We start from the raw sequence: 25,862 nt of genomic DNA on the forward strand, positions 1-25,862 counted from the left end.
GATATTTAATGAAATAAATTCGTCTAATATTGTAACAAAACATAGAACGTCAAAAATAAGATGCAGAAGAGATGTTACTGTCTCAGACACAAGTGGGATGTGTAATGACAAGAGAGGAGGAGAAAACTATGAAGAAAATTTTGTTTCCATTAGACACAACAATGCGACATGGCTGAACTAAACACGTAGTTTTTTTTATTAATCAGTTTCCAATTTTCAGGGAAGCATGTTTTATAACACCCAAGAAATTTTACGAAAACGAAGGCATTGTTGTTCGCAGTCTTGGTAAGTCATTCTGATTATACGAGGAGAGTATAATCCATGCTTGCAAAACCAGATTATAAAAAGAAAAGTTTAAGCAAACTTTTATGTCTATATTAACAGCCATGTTTATATACAAAATTTTGTGCTTGTTCAATATATATATATATATATATATATATATATATATATATATATATATATATATATATATATATATATATATATATATATATATATATATATATATATATAGATATATATATAATATATATACATATATATATATATATGTATGTTATATATATATAAATATATATATATATATGTGTGTATATATATATATATATATATATATATATATATATATATATATATATATATATATATATATATATATATATATATATATGTGTGTGTGTGTGTGTGTGTGTGTGTGTGTGTGTGTGTGTAAACAGCTAAACGAACAATGCCCGAAATGGTTATTTTAAAACCGGTTTAAGAAAATACATGAAGTTTTGTTTGTGCAACCGTAGGAAATTTTCCCCAGATTATCAAAGGTTTTTTCTCTATGGAAACAGACTATGCTTTAGGTTTTCAAAAGTGCAAATCACTGATATACTAAGGGGAAAAAATGTTAGTATTTTACTTCAGGCGATCTTAGCTTTAATTTCACTAGGTTTCACCTCTGAAACTAAAAAAAAAAAAAAAAAAAATACTAAACCATCTTTGGTAAAGTTTGCCCTTGCTTCATAGAAAGAGGTCTAATTCCGCTAGTGCATGGCAGAGGCTGTAAAGGGAACAAACAAGAACAAAATCCCATCATTTTGCGTACGTCGAAAAATTTAGTTTTACAGGTCAGTAATTAGCGAGGTGTGGATGACGGCGTTCGAACGCCTTCGTATGACCATGACTAACTTAAACAGGAATATCCTTGAAACACTTTCCGCAATGCTATTGAAAAATTGTCCTCTACTCCAGCATATGCCCCTGAAAAGGAAAATAACTTAAACTCGAAAACACATAATATTTTTTATACAATAATTGGGAGAATATAAAGATAAGGATAATTAAAAAAAGACCACACATTGAATAACACCACCAAGGTAAAAATTGATAAGGTAGGATAAATATCAGTAAATGAATAAGGTAACAAAATAAATAAAGTGCAAATCATTAAGTGATGGATTTTGAGTGCCTCGTGTACGTGTGTTGTCTACTGTCGGCTATTTTAACATTCACTTCTATAAATAGAACTCCTCGCTTGGAAATGGAACCTACATGCTTTGCCATATACAAATTTTTAGTTATTGGAACCAAGGGGACGACAATTTCAAACCAATGATGCATCAAAGATCACAAAAAGTAAAGAACTGATTTTCAAGATAAGAAATTACTTTCGTTAACGAAATATAACCTACTGTCAGTTTTGCATTACTGCTTTGCTTCTACAGTAAATCAATCAGTCATCACTTTCGGAAATTACTATTCAGTAAGTTGTTTGTTTTTACTATTTTACGGAAAACTTTCTTTCTTTTTTCCTTTTACGGAATCCTACCCCAATATTAGTAGTACATGTAGAAAAGTCAATGATTTAAACCTTCCATTGTAATTTACATCCACTAAGAGGTATAAGTTTTAAGAATGAAAGAATATTTTGAAAGCACGTATAAATAAAAATGAGTATACTTCTGACATGATAGCCTTGAATGGAACCATAAAATTCAGGGCTCACAAGAAGTTTTCAAATACTAAGTTTATCGTCACCTCTGATTTCAGACAACTTTATATTATAGACCTAAAGTTTACAATTAGTATTCCATCTGCGTGAGAAAGGAATTAATTTGTAATGAAATGCTCAAAAAGAAAGTTCATGAACAATGTAATATTCTTTGAAACGGGTCAAAAAATGCCTCCCAATTTCTGGACCTCAGGGTAACGACCAAATTTACTGTAAGACAAAAAAGAAAGCCATCAATTTTTCAATGAAAAGTACGAGCCAGTGGGGGGTATATATTTCCAGAACAGCATTGACCCTCTCGTTAGCTTTTAAATTTACGCAGAGACGCTTTATTAAAATCTTGATAAAAAGTGTCTTTTGAATGTACCAGTTAGTCAATACACACACACACACATATATGTGTATGTGTGTGTGTAAGTCTGTGTGTGTGTGTGTGTGTGTGTGTATGTATATATATATATATATATATATATATATATATATATATATATATATATATATATATATATATATATATATATATATATATATATATATATATATATATATATATATATATATATATATACACACACACACATAAGCATGACAGTTTGTCTCTGTTCGTGTGTGTGTTTCCATGTCTGGGACCCAGAGTAAACCACTTATATAGGAATAAATGAATCGAAATATGTAATATTATAAGGTGAAAATAGGGGAAAAATTTAGAAGAATAATTGTACCCCATTCATTCGGTCAACGCTTATAATCAAAGTTAAAGTCAGTCCTGTACCATCGAGTGACGCTGGGGACATGTCTTGCCGAGATGTGAATGCTAAACGCTGGACTGTAGAGCAGGGAGGTGCGTTCCTCTTCCCTCCCCTTCCCCCTTTCCTTTTTTTTCGCCTTTGGCTCTCAGTTAATGGCCGGTACCCTTTTGCTCTGGGTATACTTAACTTTTCCTGTGAGTCGAGTGGGTGAGTGGCAGGCTGAAATTCAAACTTTGACCTAGGGAAATGGCGTTTCAAGTAATATATTTTTTTCAAGGGACTTATGAAGATGATATAATGAAAGGAAGAAAGCCTCTTAGAGACCTTTGTTTATTATTTTATACCTATTAAATCTAACTAAATTCAAGGAGACCACTGTATGTCCATCATACAACGAAAACGATATTTTCATGTTTGACATATGAACTAATTTGCGAAGGCATTTGTGGATTCATAGAATAGATATTTCAGAGAGAGAGAGAGAACGGATTCTTCTATCGACCACAATTTCTTTGTTACTTTTTATTTTAAAAACATGATACTAAATTAATCATTTTTACATCAGAATTTATAAATTTACATTGAGCAATACAATATCGTTTTGTCAGGTTCGGAAAAAATCCGTGCAGTGTGCTCATTATTATCCAAAATGCGTGTATGTGTGTATGCATCCATTTAATAACTAACATTGTATTTTTCACTTGCAAGATATCGGACAAGCATATATATGGATTTGTTTTTTGTTTAACATCGTAACTTCATAAATATTAAAAAATACGCACATATCACGAATACAAATGGAAGAGAGAGAGAGAGAGAGAGAGAGAGAGAGAGAGAGAGAGAGAGAGAGAACAATAAAATTGGAATGTTATGAAACTTTTCATTTATTCGGAAGCGATTCCGCTCCCACAAAACGCGTTAGCACAAAGGAATTTATATTATCTCCATTTGCAAGGAAAACAGCGCTTTTATAGCAATAAATCTGTGATGCTGATTCTTTAATGCAGCGCCAGTGCTGTTAAATCCAATTCATTTTGAATCTAAAAGTAACACGGTAGTCTTTGAATGGGAAACCTAATATGCATTGGAACTAGGACTGGCTGGTGCTCGATTTGAATAATTCCTTTGAAAGGAGTAGCGACGGGCAGCAAAATCCACCAGGTTTGTACAGGAATTATAGCTTTGGTTGATAATGGTCTCTGGTTACATCTCTACCATTTTAAAACGTAGCAAACTCGAAAAAATATAAAATGAAGATAATAAAGAGAACAGGAAATTATTAATTCAGTTCGGAAGCGTGACGGTAAAGGAAAGGGCCAATGAATAGAAATAATATAACAGGTAATGGCATAGCAGGCGAAATGCAGAAACCTAAAACACAATTTAGGGGTCCACCCACATATGCACGCGTCACCATACCCCATGAAAGGTCTCTTCGTCATTTATATATATATATATATATATATATATATATATATATATATATATATATATATATATATATATATATATATATATATATATGTGTGTGTGTGTGTGTGTGTGTGTGTATTATATACATATATATTTAAACAAGAGACGGTTGTTGATGATTCCAACTCACTGTATTAAACGGCAGAGTAGCTCCTAGCAAAGGGTTGGGAAAGGTGGTAGGAAATGGTACGACCTGTTCCTTGCTGCCCTAGTAAGTACTAGAGAAGGAGGGTGACTAGTGAACGTTTGTGGAGCCCTTAGAGGCGAGGATATTCTCCTAGAATGGTATTTCATCCTCTAAATATTAGGCCAATGATATTAGAAATTTAGCTGATGTGGTATGACTGGAAAATTATAGAATTTATACCATCCCCTATTTAGGAGTATAGGGGGAATAGGTTGCATCCCCGCACCCTGTGCTTATTGCAACAAGTTTAGAAAAAAAATAAGGTAATGCAACTTAATTTTAAATGAATGTGGATATGTATAGAAAAGAAGACTTGCTTGATAACTGATTTGTGTAAAAGTCAGATGGATATTTCTGTATGGACTTGACAATGGTGAATGGGCAATGTGTGTGTTGGGATGGGAAGAACAAAGAGTGACCGTCTGCGGCGTAGCTGGCTGGCACAGCACATTTATCTCGGAAAACTGTGGAGACAGATGAAGGCTCACAAATGCACTAGTTTGAGATTGTGTGATAGGAACGCGTCTTCTTGTATACATACGCACAGTATGGCTCTGAGGACCTTTAAAATTATGTTAATAACCTCGTCTACTGTGGCAATGTCTCAGTGGATGAAACCAACATAATATTAGACCTTCATGAATATCTCTCAATGTAATTATTGTATGAAATTTCAAACTTAAAACAGCAAATACACGTCGTTTAAATTTTATATATGAATACAACTTCACAGATAAATACACTCAGTTGCAAGTAATTAGTCTTATAGAATCCTATTCATATATTTGTATAGTATCAATGATATAAAGAACAAACGCATAAGATTCTTCCGAATAAAGATATAAGTAAGAAATGTGGAGTAAAGTCTATATTAGATTTTTTTCTGTTTTTAGATGTTCAGTAATAGCGTAATTCATATCTGACCGTAGGGTAAAATATAGCTGTTATTTTTTTTCTCTCAATGTTCCTTTCGTGACAATGAAGTAATGGTCTCTTATTGTGAAATAAGAGCAATAAGATTGTCTGATATAAATGCCTAATAATATGAAAGATCATAATGAAAATTACAAAAATTAACAAAACCGAGAAGTGAATCGTTAGAAAAAATTATTTTGTACTCTTATGCACTAAAAATCATATATTTCTAATTCCCGTCCATTACGTAACCATTACAAAAAAACTGATCAGGGGTTTTGGAGATGTGCAGTAAATACTGAAACACCATTTTTTTTTATACTCCTACAAGAATAGAAGGACTATACTTCTTTAAATATCAAATGGATCAGACTAAACTCCTTAGCCTGGGCAAATAATGCTCAAGCCATGTTCTTCTTGTCCAACATAAGAAAGAGCAGAAAAAAAGCTTCAACTACTGAGTCATAACAGCACGTAAAACACCTGTAGAAATGACCTGTTGGCACGAAGAAAATGTTAATAACTTTATCCAATTATTCATCTTCACGTTTTTGCACCTGCCTCGGCTCTCTTATATCGTTTTCCGAATTTAATTAGTTCATTGTGCAGGCATATCCTATTCCAGAATGCTATTAATGTTATGCATAAATTCCTTTTCATTAATTATCTAACGTTTTAACTGTTATTGCCATTCTTCTAGAGGTTTAAAATCCTAATGAAACTGCTGAAATTTATGGAATAAATTACATATAAATAATATCTCAAATGTCCCTTCATATCTTTCTCTTTCTCTCACCCCATTTTACCCAGTGCATCAGTATTCCATTTCCGTTTCAAATATCCTACACAGGAATTCCAAAACGATCGTCACCCATGCGCATGGTAGTGAGTATCAAAGGATTTCATTTGATTTCTCGTGACATTGCAATAATTGACTATGACCTTGCTAATAACTGTGAATGTAAGATTTGGCATTTTCCTGGAACTCAGAAGGAGGTATCCAGCGTTTGATTGCTTTTGCTAATCTTTTTAACGACAAATATTACTCTAGAAAGATTAGTCAAAACCAGCATTTGTTTTTGTATTGCCGTAACGTAAGATATATGAAAACAGCCAATGAATTCTTACAAAATTTTTACTTACATATGTTCCTAGATGTCCCCTGTAACTGAGAATGAATATGAATATTCAGTTATGAAGCATATAAAGATTTAGGATGAAGAAGAATTTAAAAAATATATATCAAATGCTTGTACAGTTTTCGGTCAAGGCTCGTTTATCAACCATGTGATATGAAAGTTTCCTGGTTTTATTTGGTGTAGCAACTATACGATGCGATAAATGGACTCAAATGTCTGACTTGACTGTATTTGGTGACATATCAATTAAATTTTCAATAATTTTTTTTCTTCGCAGAAATAAAGTACTTATTTCCAAGGAAGTCGCCATGGACAGTTCTCATTACAATGGTCAAATTAGAAATTAAATTCGAAAGAAGTATTCTTAAATGAACATAAAATAAAAATGTTATTTTTTCCTCACCTGGCAGGCACAGTTCAGCGGGTAACTAAAACATTGATGGACTTTTGTTGTAACCTTAGTGGGAAAGGTTCACCCGTGAATAAAAATAAGAAGCTAAAACTGAATTAAAGTCCTACAACCCCTTCCTCTCAACATTCCGAAAGGTAGTAAAAGCACCAGCATGTTGTGAAACGGAAAGACGTGATGAGCGCTAAAATCTTTTGTGTGTGTTTATTCGAAAACTTTTATGCAAAAGTGTAACAGTAAATGGATAATTTCTGAGAAGATAATTTTATATTGAATATCTCCGAGATCATTAATAAAAAGAGAGAGTTTTGTTATTACAGGAAAGATTGATTATTTGGATAATGAAAAGGAATTTGTTCCTAAATAATTTATTTTCAATCTTTCAACAATCGTAGCAAACCCTGATCAAAGTATTGAGCAGATATTTGTTGATTTTATTCAAACTGATCAAAAGTACAAAAAGATTTACTATGCAGTGAAACTACATTCCAAGAGTCAGTAACAACTTACACCTCTCTACAGCTCAGTGGTCTTACTCACTGCATTGTCTTTGTTTCCAAACCAAGCTACAGATCGAATCCCACTGGTGACGAAGCATTTACCACTAATAACTCCTTTTGGGTATAAGTTATTCCCGAGGTATAGTGAATTAGATATTTAACGAAATTTGTGCCTCAATATTTGTGAAAAATTTACACGTGTATACACACACACACACACACACACACACACACACACATATATATATATATATATATATATATATATATATATATATATATATATATATATATATCTGACTCACATCAGGATCGAACCTAGGTCTTCAAATGAAAGACCAGACCGCTGCCAACTTGTGTGGCCTAGTTGGCATCGGACTGGTCTTTCATTTGAAAGACTTGGGTTCGATCATGATGTGAGACAGAAATTAATTTCTGTAGCAAACGTGATTGTTTGATGATTATATATATATATATATATATATATATATATATATATATATATATATATATATATATATATATATATATATATATATATATATATATATATATATATATATATATATATATATAGTCATGAAGCTAGAAATGTTGTTTGATATCCAATTCACGCTACTTCGGGAATATCCCCGATGGGGAATTATCACCGAAGGGGAATTTCTATAAGTGATAAATGGATTAGTACCGCCAGGTCCCGATCCCTCGACACGATACTTTTCAACAACTCCAGTCGACGGTCAATAATTCCCCATCGGGGATATTCCCAAAGTAGCGTGAATTGGATATTAAACAACATTTGTAGCTTCTTGATTGTATATAAATCACGGTGTGATAAGAATTTCATTCATATATATATATATATATATATATATATATATATATATATATATATATATATATATATATATATATATATATATATACACACACACAGTATATATATACATATATATATATATATATATATATATATAGATAGATAGATAGAAAATAGAAATATATCGCACCATAATACCTTTCCTTTTTCTATCGTAGGCATGTAAAATCAAGCGATGTTTCTAGTAGAGCTTGCGGAACAGAACTGAAACCTAGGTATTTTTGCTCTGTCTGAGTGCTTGCAGTGAAGCCATTTATAAGAATGGCATTCATTTGTATCTCATTACCCTTCTGGGTGTAAGCATTAGAATAGTTGTGTATCTCATACACTTTTGAGTGTCAATCTTTGGTTATTCGAGCCTTAACATGATAATGGCTTTCCATAATAATAGTTAAGAAAAAGGTTTAGCTTCTCTGATCTGCTTGCCTTCCAATCATCTCAGATGTAGAGTGAAGTTACCTTGGAATCCATTGAACTACATATCAAAATTAATCTCATGCAGTATTCCTTATTATAAAATAGTGAAAATAGGATTTAGAAGTAGATTTTTTGTTACCCTTTACCAAATGATTTGTGAAAACTATATATGCATACTATTTCAAAAATAAGCGCTGGACAGGATTCGAAAAGCATTTACTATCTCCTGAAGATAAATCACTTTTAGAAAGATCGAAAGCTTTTATTCCCTGGTGAAAGGATTGTTCTGCGAAAAGTACCCCACAGATGTGAAGGGTAATATCCCATTTAAGTCTTGGCAGAAGTCTTATTCTTTTTGCTATGGTAGAAAAATTAACTATTTTTTAAAGAAAAAACATGCCTTGTATACAAATAATGACGGTATGGTATAGGAAGTAACTGTCCGACTAAAAGAAGGGTGAATAAAAGCTTACAAGGAAGGCAATAAAGTAAGAGACGAGTATTGCAAAAGATAGTAATGACTAATCCCGTATTGTACTCTATGTAAATCAGTCATCTTTATGAAACTAGCTTTTTCGTGGCTTTCATATATTCGTACTAGTTGACATGATATATGCTCTGTTTAGAAAATGCACAACAATTATACATTGGGAATTCTGACAAATATTGCTGAACAACACGATTTATATTTGGAACACATTTGATAAAGAATGTTTTTTAGAAACGAACTTCATAAAGTAAATGCTGAAACTTCAAGCATTTTGATCGGATAATACGAATATATAAAAAAAACCGTATGCTCTGGAGTTCAAGGATGCAAGTGGAATGCTATTAACACTTTTGGCCCTTCAAGCAAGTTTCCATTTCGTGTTCCCTGTGGCCCTCTAAGTCTGCAGACGACTGGCGCTGGCTCTATAAAGTGTCAAAATTATTGTTCAGCCGCTTATGCCACTGATTTCTCTTGGGCAGTGAGGATTATGCAAGAGCCACCAAGGCACTAAGCTTCAAATATGCAAATCAAGTTACTCTTGCTCCCGCAAAGGAGAACGGGTAATTTCAAATAAGTGCTCATATTAAATGGACAGCTCTTTGGTATTGCTGGACTGGTGTTCGCGTTATAGCAAGTATAGTTCTCTCTCTCTCTCTCTCTCTCTCTCTCTCTCTCTCTCTCTCTCTATCTATATATATATATATATATATATATATATATATATATATATATATATATATATATATATATATATATATATATATATATATATATTCAGTTATAGTACAGTGTATATTGATTTAATATAACTAAAAAACAAAATATTGTTATATAATTATCATTATAATTTAGATCAATATATGTGTGTGTGCTTTTAGTGATCTCTTTTAATATCTTATCATTACCTTTGTTGACCTGTTCATCTAGTTGCATTTGTAGATGGTCAGTGCTCTCCATCATTATCATTGTCCTTATTGGTTTAATTTAGTACCATTTATTAATATTTTTTCTTGTGATTATCTCAACAATGCTAGTCGGAAAGCTACTATCCGCTAGTTGTACTTATTTGTGGGAGGCAACCCAGTTGCTGTAATGAGAGAGAGCTTGGTAGGTGGAAATGCCAATGTTCAAATCCAGGTAATAGGTGATTGTGATAGGGCCTGAATTCGTTATCACATCTCATACCCAGGTGTTAAAGTTATTGCTTTTTTGTGTTAGAAGAATAATAAAAAGGCATGTTGGTCTTAGGAGTTTTTATCTATGGCTAAATGAGGACCAAACTTTACCTAAAATGTGTCCAACAGGTGCTGAAGGGCTTCCTCATTGTCGATGGTTATGAGGGTGTTATTGACTTGCCTACAGTAGACTGTTGGTGTGCCTGTTGTTTGAAGACCTCCTCCTCGATATATCCTGTAAAGAAATTCACAAAAAGGAATGACCACCACGGTGTTATCTGTCTGTTGATTCACTGTGCCTCAGGGGTATCTGTAAGTTACATCCTTGTTACACTTGCTTGAGAGAGTCCTGTTCTCTTTGGGATGCTAACAGGAGGGAAGCTTGGTATAATCATTGATCCTGTCAACAGGAATGTTTGTGAAATGATACTTGACATCTAGGGAGTTGTTTGTGGTTCTGTAGCTTAACAATGCGTACAAGGTGCAGAAACTTGGCAGAGGAGGTGATCCTGTATCAGATAGGGATGAATAACATCAGGATTTGTGCCTACCTCTCTCTCAGTAGATATATTGTCATAGGAATCTGGCTAATTACTGGATGAAATGGGTATCCAGTTTTTTTGGTTTTGACATTATCATATACCTTCAGGATTTTGGCACTGCTGTCTAACTCAGTGAACTTATTTATACAGCAATTAGTATCCTCCGTAAGGTTTCTTATGATCTACTTGAACTTATTTTTGTCATGCACAAAGGCATCATTCTTTGCTCAGTAGCCCTTCCAAAATAAAAAGTTGGGTAAAAATTTTGTGGGCACGACTGATGATGAAGTCAGTGTTCACTTAAAGGAGTAGGTGGCTAATAGTGGCCTTCCATCTTGGTTGGCTCTTTCGAGAAAACTGCCTGTAGTAGATATCCTGTTGTTGAGACCTTTCCCTTGCTTTCTAAGTCGGGGATGTTGCCCAGAGGAAGCTAAAGCCTGAACCTCTGCCTTGGTGAGAGAGCACAGAAATGACATGCCAGTTGAAGCCGAGGTTCAGTAGCTCTTCCCGTTTAACATAAGGTTCATTTCCTCTATGTTTATATAACCTTCCATATAGTAGTGGATCATCTTCAGTGGCCACAGTTAAGTCTCATTAGTTTTCAGAAGTCTTCCTTTCAGGAACTTCTGGTGATGACAGCTCATTATTCAGGATTCCTCTGTACTCTTCCTCTGCCACCCAGTGCTGATATGGGGAGACTCTTCTCTCAGCTTTTTTGTTTTAGTTCATCTGCTTGTATCTTGGTAACCAAGAGGTTTCATATGAATGCCTTAAACTTCATGTTAGCAAATATTTGCATCTTGTGTAACTAGGGAGTCGATCTTCTAAATACAAGTTAAAGTCTATAGTAGTTTGAGATATTATGATTTTTATGAGAAGAGCATGGGCCTAGGCGCTGAAAAAGCACTTTTCTTTTACATTTGCAGGTTACTGGACTCTTATGATCAGCATAGTTCTGTCATCAGCAAAGAGTGAACATGAAAATGAGATGGAGCAGTATTTATACAATATAAAAGAAATGTGGACCTCTACAGCCCACACTTCACTGACACTGCAGAGCACCCTTTCTACCTCGTGTTTGTGGTAATCAGGTTGGTGGAAATGTTGAACTTGAGTTAGAATTTGCGGAATGGTGGTGGATGCTGCATTAATGATGACCATTCAAAGTACAGTTTGGTGAAGTAAGGGAAAAATATAGAAAAAATGCTAAGAACATATGAAATAACCCTTTCCCGTTAAGAAGTAAAAAGTTTTTTCCGCACCGCGTTTATGATGGAATCTATTCAAATTAATGCTTTTTGGAACTTTTAAGAGTTCTGAAAACAGTAAATATATTGGCGAGTAGGTAATGTTAGTAAAAAAAATGCTGCACCGTATCACGCTCATCATAATAGAAAAATAGGCCTACAGTAGTGGTTTCAATCAAAGTCAAATTAGCGGAAGTACAATGAAATAGCCACTTAAATAGCGATGTTTGTGCTTTAGCCCCTATAAATGGCTTGTAAATATGTCATATGTAATCGTGCATAGTTTACGTAAGTCTAGAATGTAACACAAAAATCAGCCATCAACAATCTCACTTAACATTCATGAATCCAATTTAGATCTAACATGATTCTCATTTCTCTTCGTCTTTTTTTATAGCAGATTCTCTAATGTAATAAATAAAATACGAAATCCCATTCACGATTGTCCAAGACGACTCGTTTTATCTCTTAAGATAGCACTGAACAATTTCAAATCTCACTGTAACTCACCTACCACTCACTAGATCGATATTATCTCTCTCATCTCTTCTCAAATGACATCATTTTAGGTCGCAAATTTTAGTCGGTTCTTCAATTCACCGTCATCTTCCCCGAATTCCAATTCCACAATTTTGTTCGGTTACTTTAGTGCCCCGAAGATCTCTGCATTACAGTCCGCCTGGCAAATGTTTGCTGACAAGGGGCCAGAAAATGGGACTGAAGATCTCTATCTTCCGGCCTGATTTTTCAGTCGCCAATTCAGTGTCAGTCTATCTAAATGTTAAAATACAATTATTCGTTTCTCTGTAAAACAGTTTCGAAATTTAGGAAAATTGGGATATTTCCTTTGCTATCACCAATTAGTACCATCCCAGTTAACGCTTTACTTCTGAGAGCAGTGGTCGTAGTGTAATATTGGCATAGAACATATTTATGTATCCGTAGTGTATTTATGTGCGTATATTTACGTATCCATATACCTACTCACAATATATTAATATCAAATATTTCCATGTTGATAATAAATTGACACTAAATCAGATACAATATAGTCATAGATACGACGATTATATGTAAATAATATGGAATATAAATCAGTATGAATTTCCTGTCGCCCCCAACATTGTTAATGAATATCCGCTTCAGCCACGAAGTAACATCTTATAGTACAGTTTATGGCTGGACTCTCATTCTCCTGTCTATTTCTCTTGAACTTCAACAATATAAATTCTGGTTCACATCTTATCCACTTCTAGGAGTCGTATCATAAGAGTTGACCCGGGAAGTAGGAAAAATTTGTAATATATGAAACATATATGTTTTAAATTCGTATTATGTTCTTGTTCGTTGCTAAATTAGGTTTGACAGTTCAATTGAAATATCTTAAAATATACATAATTATTTACAGTCAATAACCCAAGAGCATACATTAAAAATAAATATTTTTATGTAGCAATATAAATGCGTATTGAATAAAAGATCTAACTGTATATGTTTAATTCAGCAGAGTGATAAAATGGTATAACTTTTACTATAAAGTTATGCTTTTCATGGACGATGAAAATATTAAATGTAAAAATTTCGTTAATCGCTTTATACTTTTCTTATGATAAATAAGGATATATTCTGGCCTTCGGAGTGCCTGCTAGTTTAATAAAAAATGATAATTCACTAACTTAACACTTATCTAAGAGCTTTTAAACAATTTAAATAATATATAGTTTAAAGTTTCTTTGTGTTGTTTTTTAAACGAAATTTAACGTCAGGTATTCTGTTATGCATACTGGGAAATACTTACTCAGTATAATTTCATTGTTAATGGGATTAGGAAATCATGAAAGTTAAGTTTAATAATAATAATAATAATAATAATAATAATAATAATAATAATAATAATAATAATAATAATAATAACAGGCAGTGTGAGAATGTATAAAATTTTTTCAAGCCAGTTTGATATTTATAGCCTAAAATTCCGTTGACAATTAATGGATACTTTTTTTAACCTAAGTTCATGTTTTACTCTGAAGAATTTGAATTCCTCAACTTTCATATCCTTTAATCCTGTCCGTTTGACTGCCCATTCGTTGGTTCATTAAATATATTTTTTTCTCATAAATTTTATTCATTAAACAATTACATCACTTATCACGATAATTACTGACAGCATTCATTTTCCTCCCTAATTACTCTCACATCCCAACCTGTGCATTTTATTATGATCTGCTAAAAAAATACAATCAAATTCCAAACCAGCTGCTATACTTCATGAATTAATTAATGTTATTTATCAGAAATGTATGGACTAATTATTTTCACTATATATCAAAGATAGGACGATTAAATTGTTCCCAAATCGGAGTCTTTTATAACGTTTGTTTCATCAGTAACCTTAGCGATTTTATCTTATAACCAGTTAGACACAAAGGATACTTACGATGTTTGTTACCGCCTTACAAAGGAGAAATATTATCTTTAAGACCTGGTCTTGCAAACTTTATCATTCATAGTTCTTAGAGAGTATATCTATAATTTGTTGAATTTTCGTATTTGGGCTGAAATTACCGTTCGCAGGTGGTGGCAAATAGTAATTATTTTGGTAACTCTTTGGATAAGGTTTTATGTGAGTTACATGGATGCTTCATATTAATTGTATGTCTTATATTTAGACATTCAACTTTCTGCAAGATTTATTCATAAGACCAGCATTCCCACAAAGTACTTATACTTTTTTAAACTTTAAAAACACAGTAAACTTTCAGCTTTACTCGCAGCAAATGATTCCTTGAGGAGTTTTCCAGGAATTTAATTCTCGGAGTTTAGTTACATACAGATTCCCAAGCAATGTGTACTCAGACTGCAACTAGAATATTATGCGCGTGGAAACGAACTTCGTAAGGGAAGTTACTTGCTGGCTCTAAAGGTCATTTTAAGTGTACTGTACAATAAGTAAATGATGAAATATCTACAAATTCTATACAAATATAGCGCTGTTTACCTGTTATAGGTGCATTTAATCCCCTTTAATATATATTCAGATATATGAAATTATATAGAAAGGTCAAGAGCTCATCTCCATTTAAAGGGCCAGTCTCATTCGAATGACCTACACTTAAATTTCGGTCACATGGTTCAGAAGTTTATAGACATACCGTAAATCAAATTTAAAATTCGTGAAATAATCATGTGAAAGTTATTGAAAATTAACTGCTTCATGAAATAATTTTTTTACTGGACAGTATCTGTCCTTGCACGAAATAGCTGTTTAATAGGGACAATTTTCTTTTTAGCTACTTGAAATAGGAAGAAGGATTTGTGCTATATCATTTACCGCAATAGTAAACTTTCTAGACAGGCATTTATAAATGCCTTATCAGTTTATTTTCACCTGCGCTTATTGCATGATCAGATGCACAATCACAGTGTCTGATACCAATTTATCTTCGTCACTGTAAAATTGGTTACACACTTGCTGCTATTGTTTTCATGGTCGTAAGCTCTCTAGGAATGTTATTTGTATTGTGTTAAATATTGAGACTATTTTATTTACTACATAGGTATTTGGTACTGTGGGTTTTCCTTTAGTTTTCTTAATTTATGTTCTACTGCACTGCGCTTAGGTCATTTTCTGTTCACATAATACGAATTCGTTTTTGTTGCAGATTGTGGAGCAAATGAATGAATTTCTGTTTGAATGTCTGCATATTTGCTTTAATAATAATCGTGAGGAAAATTTCATGACAGTTTACGCTCTCGTTAAAAGCATAATTCATGTCACTTGATTTGCTTACTGCAATATCGTTACATTCAACCATACTTAACTATCTTATGTTTATTATATTAAATCATATATATTTATTATATTATATTAAATTTCAAGTATTTTGGTTATGGCTGAGTATATTATATTTATGTTAACACTATATGAATATGTGGCTCACAGTAGACAAAAATGTTAATACCTTCCTAATTTTATGTGAAGGTAATATCCATATTTTTAAATCTGTATAAACACCGATTCTAACTGTCGTATCCTAATGGCTGTGTGATTTGTAAATATCCCCTTAATTGATTATCCTAATTACCCAGGGCTTACCGATATTTTGCTTTAGAAACAGCAAAAATCTATCAAACTGATTCGCTCTGAAAAATACTCGAATATAATTTCAAGCCCAATGAATGAGATTAATTAGTCTTGACAAAAAATGTTAAAAGTTGACATATCAATAAAATATTAGTTTTACTCAGTTGAATATAATTGCATTTCATTTGATTTTTTAACAGTGCTGAAATATCAGATATTATTAGGTTTATATTTTTCAGGTTTACATGGCGGTCCAGAAATATTTTTTTTAGTTAGCTTTAAATGAATCACACGTATTTTTCATAAGCCAAGTTATTTCTATAAAGAAAACTGTGGTGCAAAATTTGGTTATTATTTGAAACACACAGAGACACAGGCGTAGACACACACACACACAAACACACACAAACATACGCACACACGCACACACATATATATATACACACACACACACACACACACACACACACACACACACACACACACACACACACACACACACACTTACGATTATAATAGCTCTGACGCATGATTTGTACACCATACTTTATTACAGGGAAATGAAAAACTGGGTGTAAATTCTGACCAGTCTTGGTTTAATTCTTAATCATATATATTGGAAATTTTTATTTGTCGGTATGTATGAGTCCTCTGAAAACAGCTTTGAAATAAAGCCGAAACCGATTAGGATTTGCCCCAATATTTCATTTTCCTGATATATATATGATATATATATATATATATATATATATATATATATATATATATATATATATATATATATATATATATATATATATATATATATATATATATATATATATATAATCTTCTTAAGGGAGTGATAGAAATGATAAACTGTGTATACTTCTTAAATAGTAAATATATATGAAAAGAGCCTTAAACGATGAGGAAAATTAATTTAAATAAACAACGTGTTCCAATACAAATAAGTAAAGAATGCCAGAAATGTGTATATGATACGGAATATTCACTTTAATAATGTACGAATCAAGAAATATTAATTCGCTACAAAAACTTCAATCCAAGGATTAGACTGTCCTGAAAAATTATATAATTAATTGACAAGGCATTCCCGAGTCTGAAATTTCAATTAAAACTTTAGATGTTATATAAGAGCGGTACTGGTTTAAATGAAAATAAGTGTTAAAAAAGGATTTTTTCTTTTACCTGGTGGAATGAATGTATTCTAGACCCATGATTGACTAATTCGCAGTTGCATAATGTATGCTTTTCTTTTCAGTCAATTTGTTTTACGAGGCTTTGATACTGTAAGATTGCTCTAAAAAAATGACTGTATAGGGAATAACGATTCTATTTTTTCAGAGAACTAAATTTTAAGAATAAAAAGAATTTTAAATGTCTTTTTTTAGTACATTATTTCATTTTAAGTGTAAATGGAAACTAAAACACTAGTCCTGGAAGCCAAATTTACCGAGTAATTTCAAATGGAAAGTATTAGTTGCAAACGAATCCATACTTTTCATCTTATAATCATGAGAACCAATGTCAGTTCTTATTGAATTGAAACTTTAACTAAAATTAAAAGAAAACTGCAAATACTTGGATATATTATCAGTCATATAATCTAATTAAGAATACACCTTGGACATTATAATATTACATTCGATAAACTGAATTATAGTTTTTTTGTCGTTAATGTTTAATATAAAAATCATCATAATACAAGATATGAGGTTTTATGAAAATAAAAAAAAATTAGTGTAACGTGAATAATCCTTTTCATTAGAGATTTAAAATAGAAAATAACATTTGTTGGCCGACCCATTTTCTCATAGACATAAAAATGAACTAGCGTTCCAGCTCAGAATATATACCAACGAAGAAACACATACATACAAAAAGAGACGTTCAAATCATACACATACACACACACACACGTATGTGTGTGTGTGTATGTGTATATATATATATATATATATATATATATATATATATATATATATATATATATATATATATATATATATATATATATATATATATATATATATATATATATATATATATATATATATATATATATATATATATATATATATATATATATATATATATATATATATATATATATATATATATATATATATATATATATTCTTCATTCGTTCTAGCTAGTGGACTGATGTTTTTCCTACATAACAGCTGGCAAAGCAGGTACCAAACATATAAGGAAAGGAACATAGGCTATTTTAAATGTTCTCAGTATCCTTGTAAAATGAAAATGGAAAAAATACAAAAGTCAAAAAGATGTGACGAGTAAAAATTGTGGGTCAGAAAATCAGGGAACGTGAACAAGGAGTGATACGAATGTGGAGCCAGGAAGAAAATGTTGTCGCAACTGCTCCTACATTGCTCTGAAAGCACCACTTACCGTAATTTTCCACCCCAGTCTTATCCCATTTCCCAAAAGAGATGGCATTGTAATATATGTAAATATTCATGTCAAATAATACTCATAAATGGTACTCAAATAATACTCATAATTTTTTTATGTCAAATAATACTCATAAATTATTCAAACAAGCAGCATCGAGTATTCTGCTACCATTAAATTATTCAAACAAGCGACATCGACCATTCTTTGAAGACATGCTTTAATGGAAAAAAAAAAAAACACATGCGCACACAGCCTTCCGGTTTTTCATCAGATGGAACACACAAGCTGAACTAGAAATCATTTACTACTAGCCTAAATTTCATTGCCTTATCACACAATAGTCCGTATATTAAAGACATACTGATGTCACATAAATATACTTCAGTGAGATTTAGCAAATGTAAACTGCCACCTTTGCCAGAGAGAGGCAAAGTGGAAAAAAAAAATAATAAAATTACAACCTACAGCACAAAAACCATCGGGCATAACCCTCAAGATGATCATCTTTGCTGAGAAAGGTTCCTCTTACTCTGTCCCACCGTCAGTAGTAGCCCTAGAGTTTAGATTATAAAGACATCGAACATCAGTGACAAAACACTTATAACTGTCGTAGCGCCAGCATTCAAGTGCAGTCACAAAAAGGATTATTTAAAATCACACACACACACACACACACACACACACATATATATATACTTGATTTTACATAATCCTTTTTATATTTGCACTTGTATACTGACGCTACGACAGTAATAAGTGCTTTGTCATTGATGTTCGATATAATGGATACGCATGTATATTATGGAAATAACTATTGTTATGAAAGATTAAAAGGAAAAGGTCTGAAAATAAACTTTGTTTTATCGCTGTGGTGAGATGACAATAGTCTTATTATCATTATCATCTGCAGCTTCGTCATCATCATCTCTAACACCCTGACTAGAGGAGCCCAGCTGACACTATCATACTCTTTTCGCGAAGTGGTGCCGCCAAGGACATTTCCAAGCCATTTCCATCGCCCATTCATCATCTCATGTACGCATGGAGCTTCTGTAATTTCCCATTTGGTGTCATTTCTCTCTCTCTCTCTCTCTCTCTCTCTCTCTCTCTCTCTCTCTCTCTCTCTCTCTCTCTCCAAAATCTTTTAAATATAGCTTCATTATCATCCCTTGACTCAAGTTCGTATAACAGTACAACTCATACTAGACTAAAGTTTCTTATGACTAGTATGGAATTTCAATCTATTTAATTTCAAAATCTTACTCTGCCTGCCCACAGTCTGATTAAACCGTGTTCAGTCTTTCACTAAGTTGCAACTCAAGAGCATATGCGTTGTATATTTTTGTTCCTAAATGTGTATGAAGGACCTGACTACAATAATCTCTCCTCCAGGTACGGTTATTCTGTCCCATTACCGATGCTATACCCAGGGCATAGACTTCCGTTCCGGACTTTGCTAACCTGACATAAACCCCATGAAAAAAACCTCTTCACTGAGATTTCACTTGTTTTTATTTAGGGTTTTATGACTCTTGGTTAAATACATAAAGAGATTTTTATATCCTTGATATTTTCTTATTGTCGTTATTGTTTTTGTAAAACAGTTGAAGGGAAAGTGCGTCTTCGTCTTAGCTAATGTAAAAGGGCTTCCAATGTGTTAGGATAGGTGTTTAGGATCAGGGTATTTTCAAGTATGTTGTGTGCTATATTGATTGCATATCTAGTCTTCTGTAGGTTAACCCATTGATGATTACAGTTGTTTTTGCTCTGTTAAATCGCCACTCTCTTTTCTTTTGTCTAGTTGTCACCCTTATTCTCCTCATTAACCAGTAGTTATTAATAATTCTCGAACATTGTATAACTGGACATAAAAGTTGCCGGCTTTAGAATAATCTGAGCTAGTTGCCCTCATCACTTTTAAGAAAATATATAAATACGTTATTCCTGTCGTGCATTAGTTTCACTTTTTAAAATTATTTTACTAATTTATAAACAAGATTGAGTTGGACATTAAGTACTGATATTTTTTCATGGAAAAAAGAAGTGAAAAACAATTTACTTATCAGCTGCTTTAATATTGTCTGCGTAAGAAAATATGATTCAACAATAATGCGGTAGTGTGTAGAAGGGTTATGGAAACTACCTATGAAGAGTAACAGTTATTCACGCAAGAAACAAATTATTAACAAACTAATCTGTGAGATTTCTTAACAGATAAGGTTTTAAGAGTCTAGGTGTATTCTTCCAAAGTTGTTGTAGCTTTTAATTTTTCAGGTTGATAGTGAAAGCTGAGCAGTTTCCCTTAAAGCTCTTTGCAAATAGATTCTATTATACTTTGACACAAAATGATGTAGGGGAAGTTATGAACAATAATAACAGAACATCTTTTGACTGTATAGGACCAAAAATGGAAGGACAATGCAAAGATAAGCAATAGTCAAAAGATAAAACTCACCTATAAAAGCCCATATATAAGCACCTCTCTCTCTCTCTCTCTCTCTCTCTCTCTCTCTCTCTCTCTCTCTCTCTTATGATTAAGTCACAAAAAAATTGCATAAAGGGACAACAATAAGGACCGAGAGATGATTGTACGTAGAACTATGCGGGCATTAGGAAATGTAAACGAGATTCTTCTTAAGAATAACCCGGATAAAAACGTGAGCCCAAATTTACATTAGTGGCAACAATGACTCGAAAGAAAGCAAACCTCTCCCCAGGAGAAGGATCGTCATGCAATGGTTTTAAAGTGGCAGGATTAGGAGGAGGTCAGAGTTTCTCGTGGCTGTTTTAGCATCGTATACTGAAACGCTTGGGTAAATTCAACAGAAAATATATGACGCATAGAATAACCTCGAGGAACATAAAGATAAAGGAGGCAAATGAAACGAATTAATGAAATCACAGATTATTGGCTTTCTCAGAAAGCGCGTAATTTAAGAACTAAGAAATGGAACTGATTAACGAACGTTCTGAATAAATCTTTAGTTGTGAGTACTGAGGAAGATATACTCGTACTTTACTTGAAAATCAATAACATGAAATCCAGAGAGAGAGAGAGAGAGAGAGAGAGAGAGAAATGGGGAGTGTGTAATGAGAGAAATTTCTAATTTTTCAGACTTTCTGCTTATTTCTCCCAAAATTTGTCTCAGCCAAATATTTAAATGATTGGCATCCGCTATTGAGTAAGCAGTTCTTATCCAGTTAAAAAAAGGGGGGGGGTAACGGAAAACAAAATATACACCCATAAATTCAAGTATATTTCTTCATAGTTTTCACATTGCAGAGCATTAATCAAAAAGACCAGGAAAAATGCAATGCAAACTACCTTTTCCGGCGAACAACTTCATGATTTCTCTAAACAATATAGATATTTGTAATTTGGAGTTAAGGAAGCTGGGTAGATTTAAGCTGGATTGTATGAAATTTGACCTTAACCATTTAGGAATCAATGACATGAAGGGGTCACAATTAAAACTCTGGATACATTTACCAAATATCTCGTCATTTTCCACGCGTTCTTGAGACTGATGCTGGAGAATACGCAGACACGAATCCTCGTTACTGGTGCTCTCATAATCTGCTATACACTTTTAGGTACTTAAAAAAAAAAAAAGGACCATTATGCGTTGCCGTTTGGCCTCTGCCAATTGGGCGCCAGGCTTTTGGACCGAGAGTTTTAGGCGCCAGACTTTCTGGCGCTACGAAAGAAAGAAAACCTTACGAATATACAAGAATATTCCTCTGCATATTTCACTTTGGGATGTAAACTATAATTAACGATATATATGTATATGTGTATGTATATATATATATATATATATATATATATATATATATATATATATATATATATATATATATATATATATATATATATATATATATATATATATATATATATATATATATATATATATATACACACACACACATATATATGTGTGTGTGTATGTATATATATATGTGTATATATGTATATGTATATATATACATATTCACTCAAAAAGCTTGAATATATTTGATTCATTAATTAGTAATTATAAAAGAGGTTTCTCGTGTAATCCCCGGCATTAAAGATTTTTCCTGAGTAAATGATTTCATGTGTTGTATAATTGCAGCTAAGTTTTTTTTTTTTTTTTTTTTTGGCTGTAATCCGTGCCTAACTATTGAGCGTTAACATCTTTGATGTCTTTCTGTATTTCATGCAACCCACTTATTAAATATCAGATGGTTATTGCATGATAAGTTCATATAGTTACCGACGACTGTCTGTTTCTGAGGGATGTTTATTGGCGTGGAAAAAACCCAGATGATAAAAAAAACGAAACGCTTATTTTGCAGACTCAGAAAAACAATTGAAATTTAAGAGAGTCAAACGTCACCTATTAACATCTAAGCATGAGCGTACAGCTATGAGGTTTGCAAGTTTATTAGCTAATCAACTAAACAGCACCAGTAGTGAGTAGAAGAGTTTCGTCGTTTGGCTGTTCAAGCCTCAACACTTTATACAGATACCCACGTGCGTTTGGGCGACATACAATCATTCTTTTTTTATCAAGAGGGAAAAATAATTTACAGCTAACGCCAAGCGCCAAATGGGCAGGTGTCACAAAGGGTTTACCGCCCGAACGGCCAAGCCAAATGGCCCGTGCTGAAATGGCTGCTCCAAAAGCTACCAAAATTAAAAATAAAAAAATGTATTGCTGCTGTAAACTAATTTTAAAGCTTATGTTAGATTGGTTATTTACGTTCTGTTTCATCAAAGTCTGTTAAACTCCAGTTTCTTGGCATTTAGAATATTTTGCCTTATTTCTACATTTGTTTCCTAATTTAACAATGTTCTGAATCAATATCCTTAAATTACATGCTGGTCTGATGTTATTTTGCGGGGAAAATACCGTTTTAATTACTTTTTCACGTCACTAATTCATTAGTAAAAGCGAATGTAAAATATCACATACAGAATTGCCCTTTCATAGCTCATTTCCTAGAACGGTGTGGAATTGCATCCAGGTATTATTTTGTGTTTAGGAAATTGTTATATGTTTAAAGACAATACATTTGTATGAAAGTCACGCATAAAATGGAAATACTAGGCCATTGTGTTCAAAGGGCGGGTAGTCCTGCCGCCCATGTCATAATCAGCCGTGTACCGCACAGTAGTGAAAGACTTTCGTTGATAATAACAAAGAGAGAGAGAAAGAGAGAGAGAGAGAGAGAGAGAGAGAGAGATCCAAGTTCACTAAATTTTGTTGTGGAATATTTGTGCCACCTAGTTATCTGCTAAAACGTTTCTTTTGGTAATATCATAGCACCTTGAATATAAACAAGAAATACGTTATCATGAATCGGTTTAGTTCTTATCCGTTTAGGAAAGGAACTGTGACGAAAGACGTAAATCCAACAACCAATTTAATTATCTCTTTTGTCTCCGGTTTTGGAAGAAAATTAGTTTGTTTCAACCAACTTTTTTTTTTTTTTAATTCGGATAGAATAGAGTTGTTAGGTGTTCCCAGTAAGATTAGCCTTTGTGTTCTATGATATTTTCACAAGAATACAGAGTAAAATTAGCGAACGCTGGGCAGTGGTCGCACTTTCCTGACGTGAAGAGTCAACGAGGGCAAAGTGCTACAATGCAGTTCAACATACTTTTCATGTTGGACGCGACCATAACCATGTAGCCGGGTAGGAAAGGGAGCCACGGGTGCCCAGCGGCGGCCGTACAAGCGTTTTTGCCGTGGTCGAAGCTTATGAAAACACCCATAAACATCCATGGTTATGTAATGAGTACGGTGCTGAGCCGTAAACGGCGGCCGGAACTTTCGATGCGTCAGAAATGGGAATTCTGCTGCTCTGTTTTCCTTTCTTTATGGCATCCATTTATGGGGCAGTGACTCTATGAGCTCTCTCTTTTCTGGGTTGAGCATTACGCTCTCTTATTTTTCAGTAACTTTTAAGCTTTCCGTTACAATATTTTAATGGAATTAAATAAATTAAAGTAATTTTATAGTTACAGTGACTCATTTTGCACGGAACGAAATATATAAAAAAACACACGTATTTTAGGTTCCATAGAAGAGCTCTTTTATACTTAGGTTTGTTTTGGTAATGTCATAGAATTGTCAAAAAACACCACCATTTTTATATTTAACTTTTTATCTGTTACTATGTTATTTGCAATTCGTTTTTAATAGACTTTACTCATATTCTTTCTCATTACGACACTGATTAACAAAATGGTCGCGTTACCAAATTTTCATAAAGTAAAACAAGATTCTTATCACCGCTCAACCGCCACGAGCGAATTGTAAAGTACATCTTTATAACTGGATTTGCTTCCATCTTAATTTTCAAGTGAAGAAAATGAAAATCCTATTTAATGTTAAATGTATTGCTTGTTTAGGCTTGCATTTATGCAGATTCTTTGAAACAATTGTGAATTATTGTGATTCTTTTAGAACAATTAAGATGTTTATTCTTCTAAAGAGTATAACATTTGTTAAATTTTTAATTATGACAATAATTTCGATATTTGAGAGGCTACACGTATAATTATAGGGCAATGGCATTAGACAACTATAATTAGCTGTTTATGTCAAGATATAACCGTCATAAATGTATATTGGACATTAAATAAATTAATACTCGATATACCGTCAGTAGGAAATATATTTCGAAATTTAGTTTTCATTTGTAAGATTATCCAGATTTAATCATAAAACTGATATCTTTATTATAGATGTATAAAATCTTTATGCTTATGATGACGATTAATACCTTCGCAATAAATCATTATTATAAATATCACTGTTGCTGGAGAATTAGTGATTACCAGCAAATTTAAAAAAAAAAAAAATCCTTTTTGATTTTGAGATGCGATGATTTTACGTCAACTTTACATGCTATTAGTATGAATCTCTTTAAAATATAAATAGTTATATGGCTGTCACAGAGGCCCTCAAGTAGCTATACCCTTTCTTTACATAAATCCAATTTCTCTCAAAGAACTTGGTCGTAATTTGACCGGGCACGGAAATATACCACATTGACTATTCGTATTGACTGCGGTTCGCTGATATCAGCCATTAATTTGTTACTAATTCTATATGCCAGACATCAGTGGTATCAATTTGATCTCTTTATTCGGAGCAATACGAGTGCTGGCTTTGTTAATAACTGATTGATATTGGATAAACTCAGTGTGTGGGTTATATATTTGATTTCCCCACAT

At 32.7% G+C, this 25,862-nt stretch overlaps 1 long non-coding RNA gene across 3 annotated transcripts in view; it reads left to right on the forward strand.

Moving 5' to 3' along the window:
• Nucleotides 1-25,862, forward strand: part of LOC136843218 (uncharacterized) — a 674,464-nt gene that overhangs the window by 102,805 nt on the left and 545,797 nt on the right. For all 3 annotated transcript variants that reach the window (XR_010854485.1, XR_010854486.1, XR_010854487.1), the window contains exon 4: nt 11,805-11,969. This is a non-coding gene — a long non-coding RNA (uncharacterized lncRNA). The remainder of the gene's footprint in view (nt 1-11,804; nt 11,970-25,862) is intronic.

This window comes from Macrobrachium rosenbergii, chromosome 11 (assembly GCF_040412425.1).
Source record: "Macrobrachium rosenbergii isolate ZJJX-2024 chromosome 11, ASM4041242v1, whole genome shotgun sequence".
In the NCBI taxonomy this organism is placed as follows: domain Eukaryota; kingdom Metazoa; phylum Arthropoda; class Malacostraca; order Decapoda; family Palaemonidae; genus Macrobrachium; species Macrobrachium rosenbergii.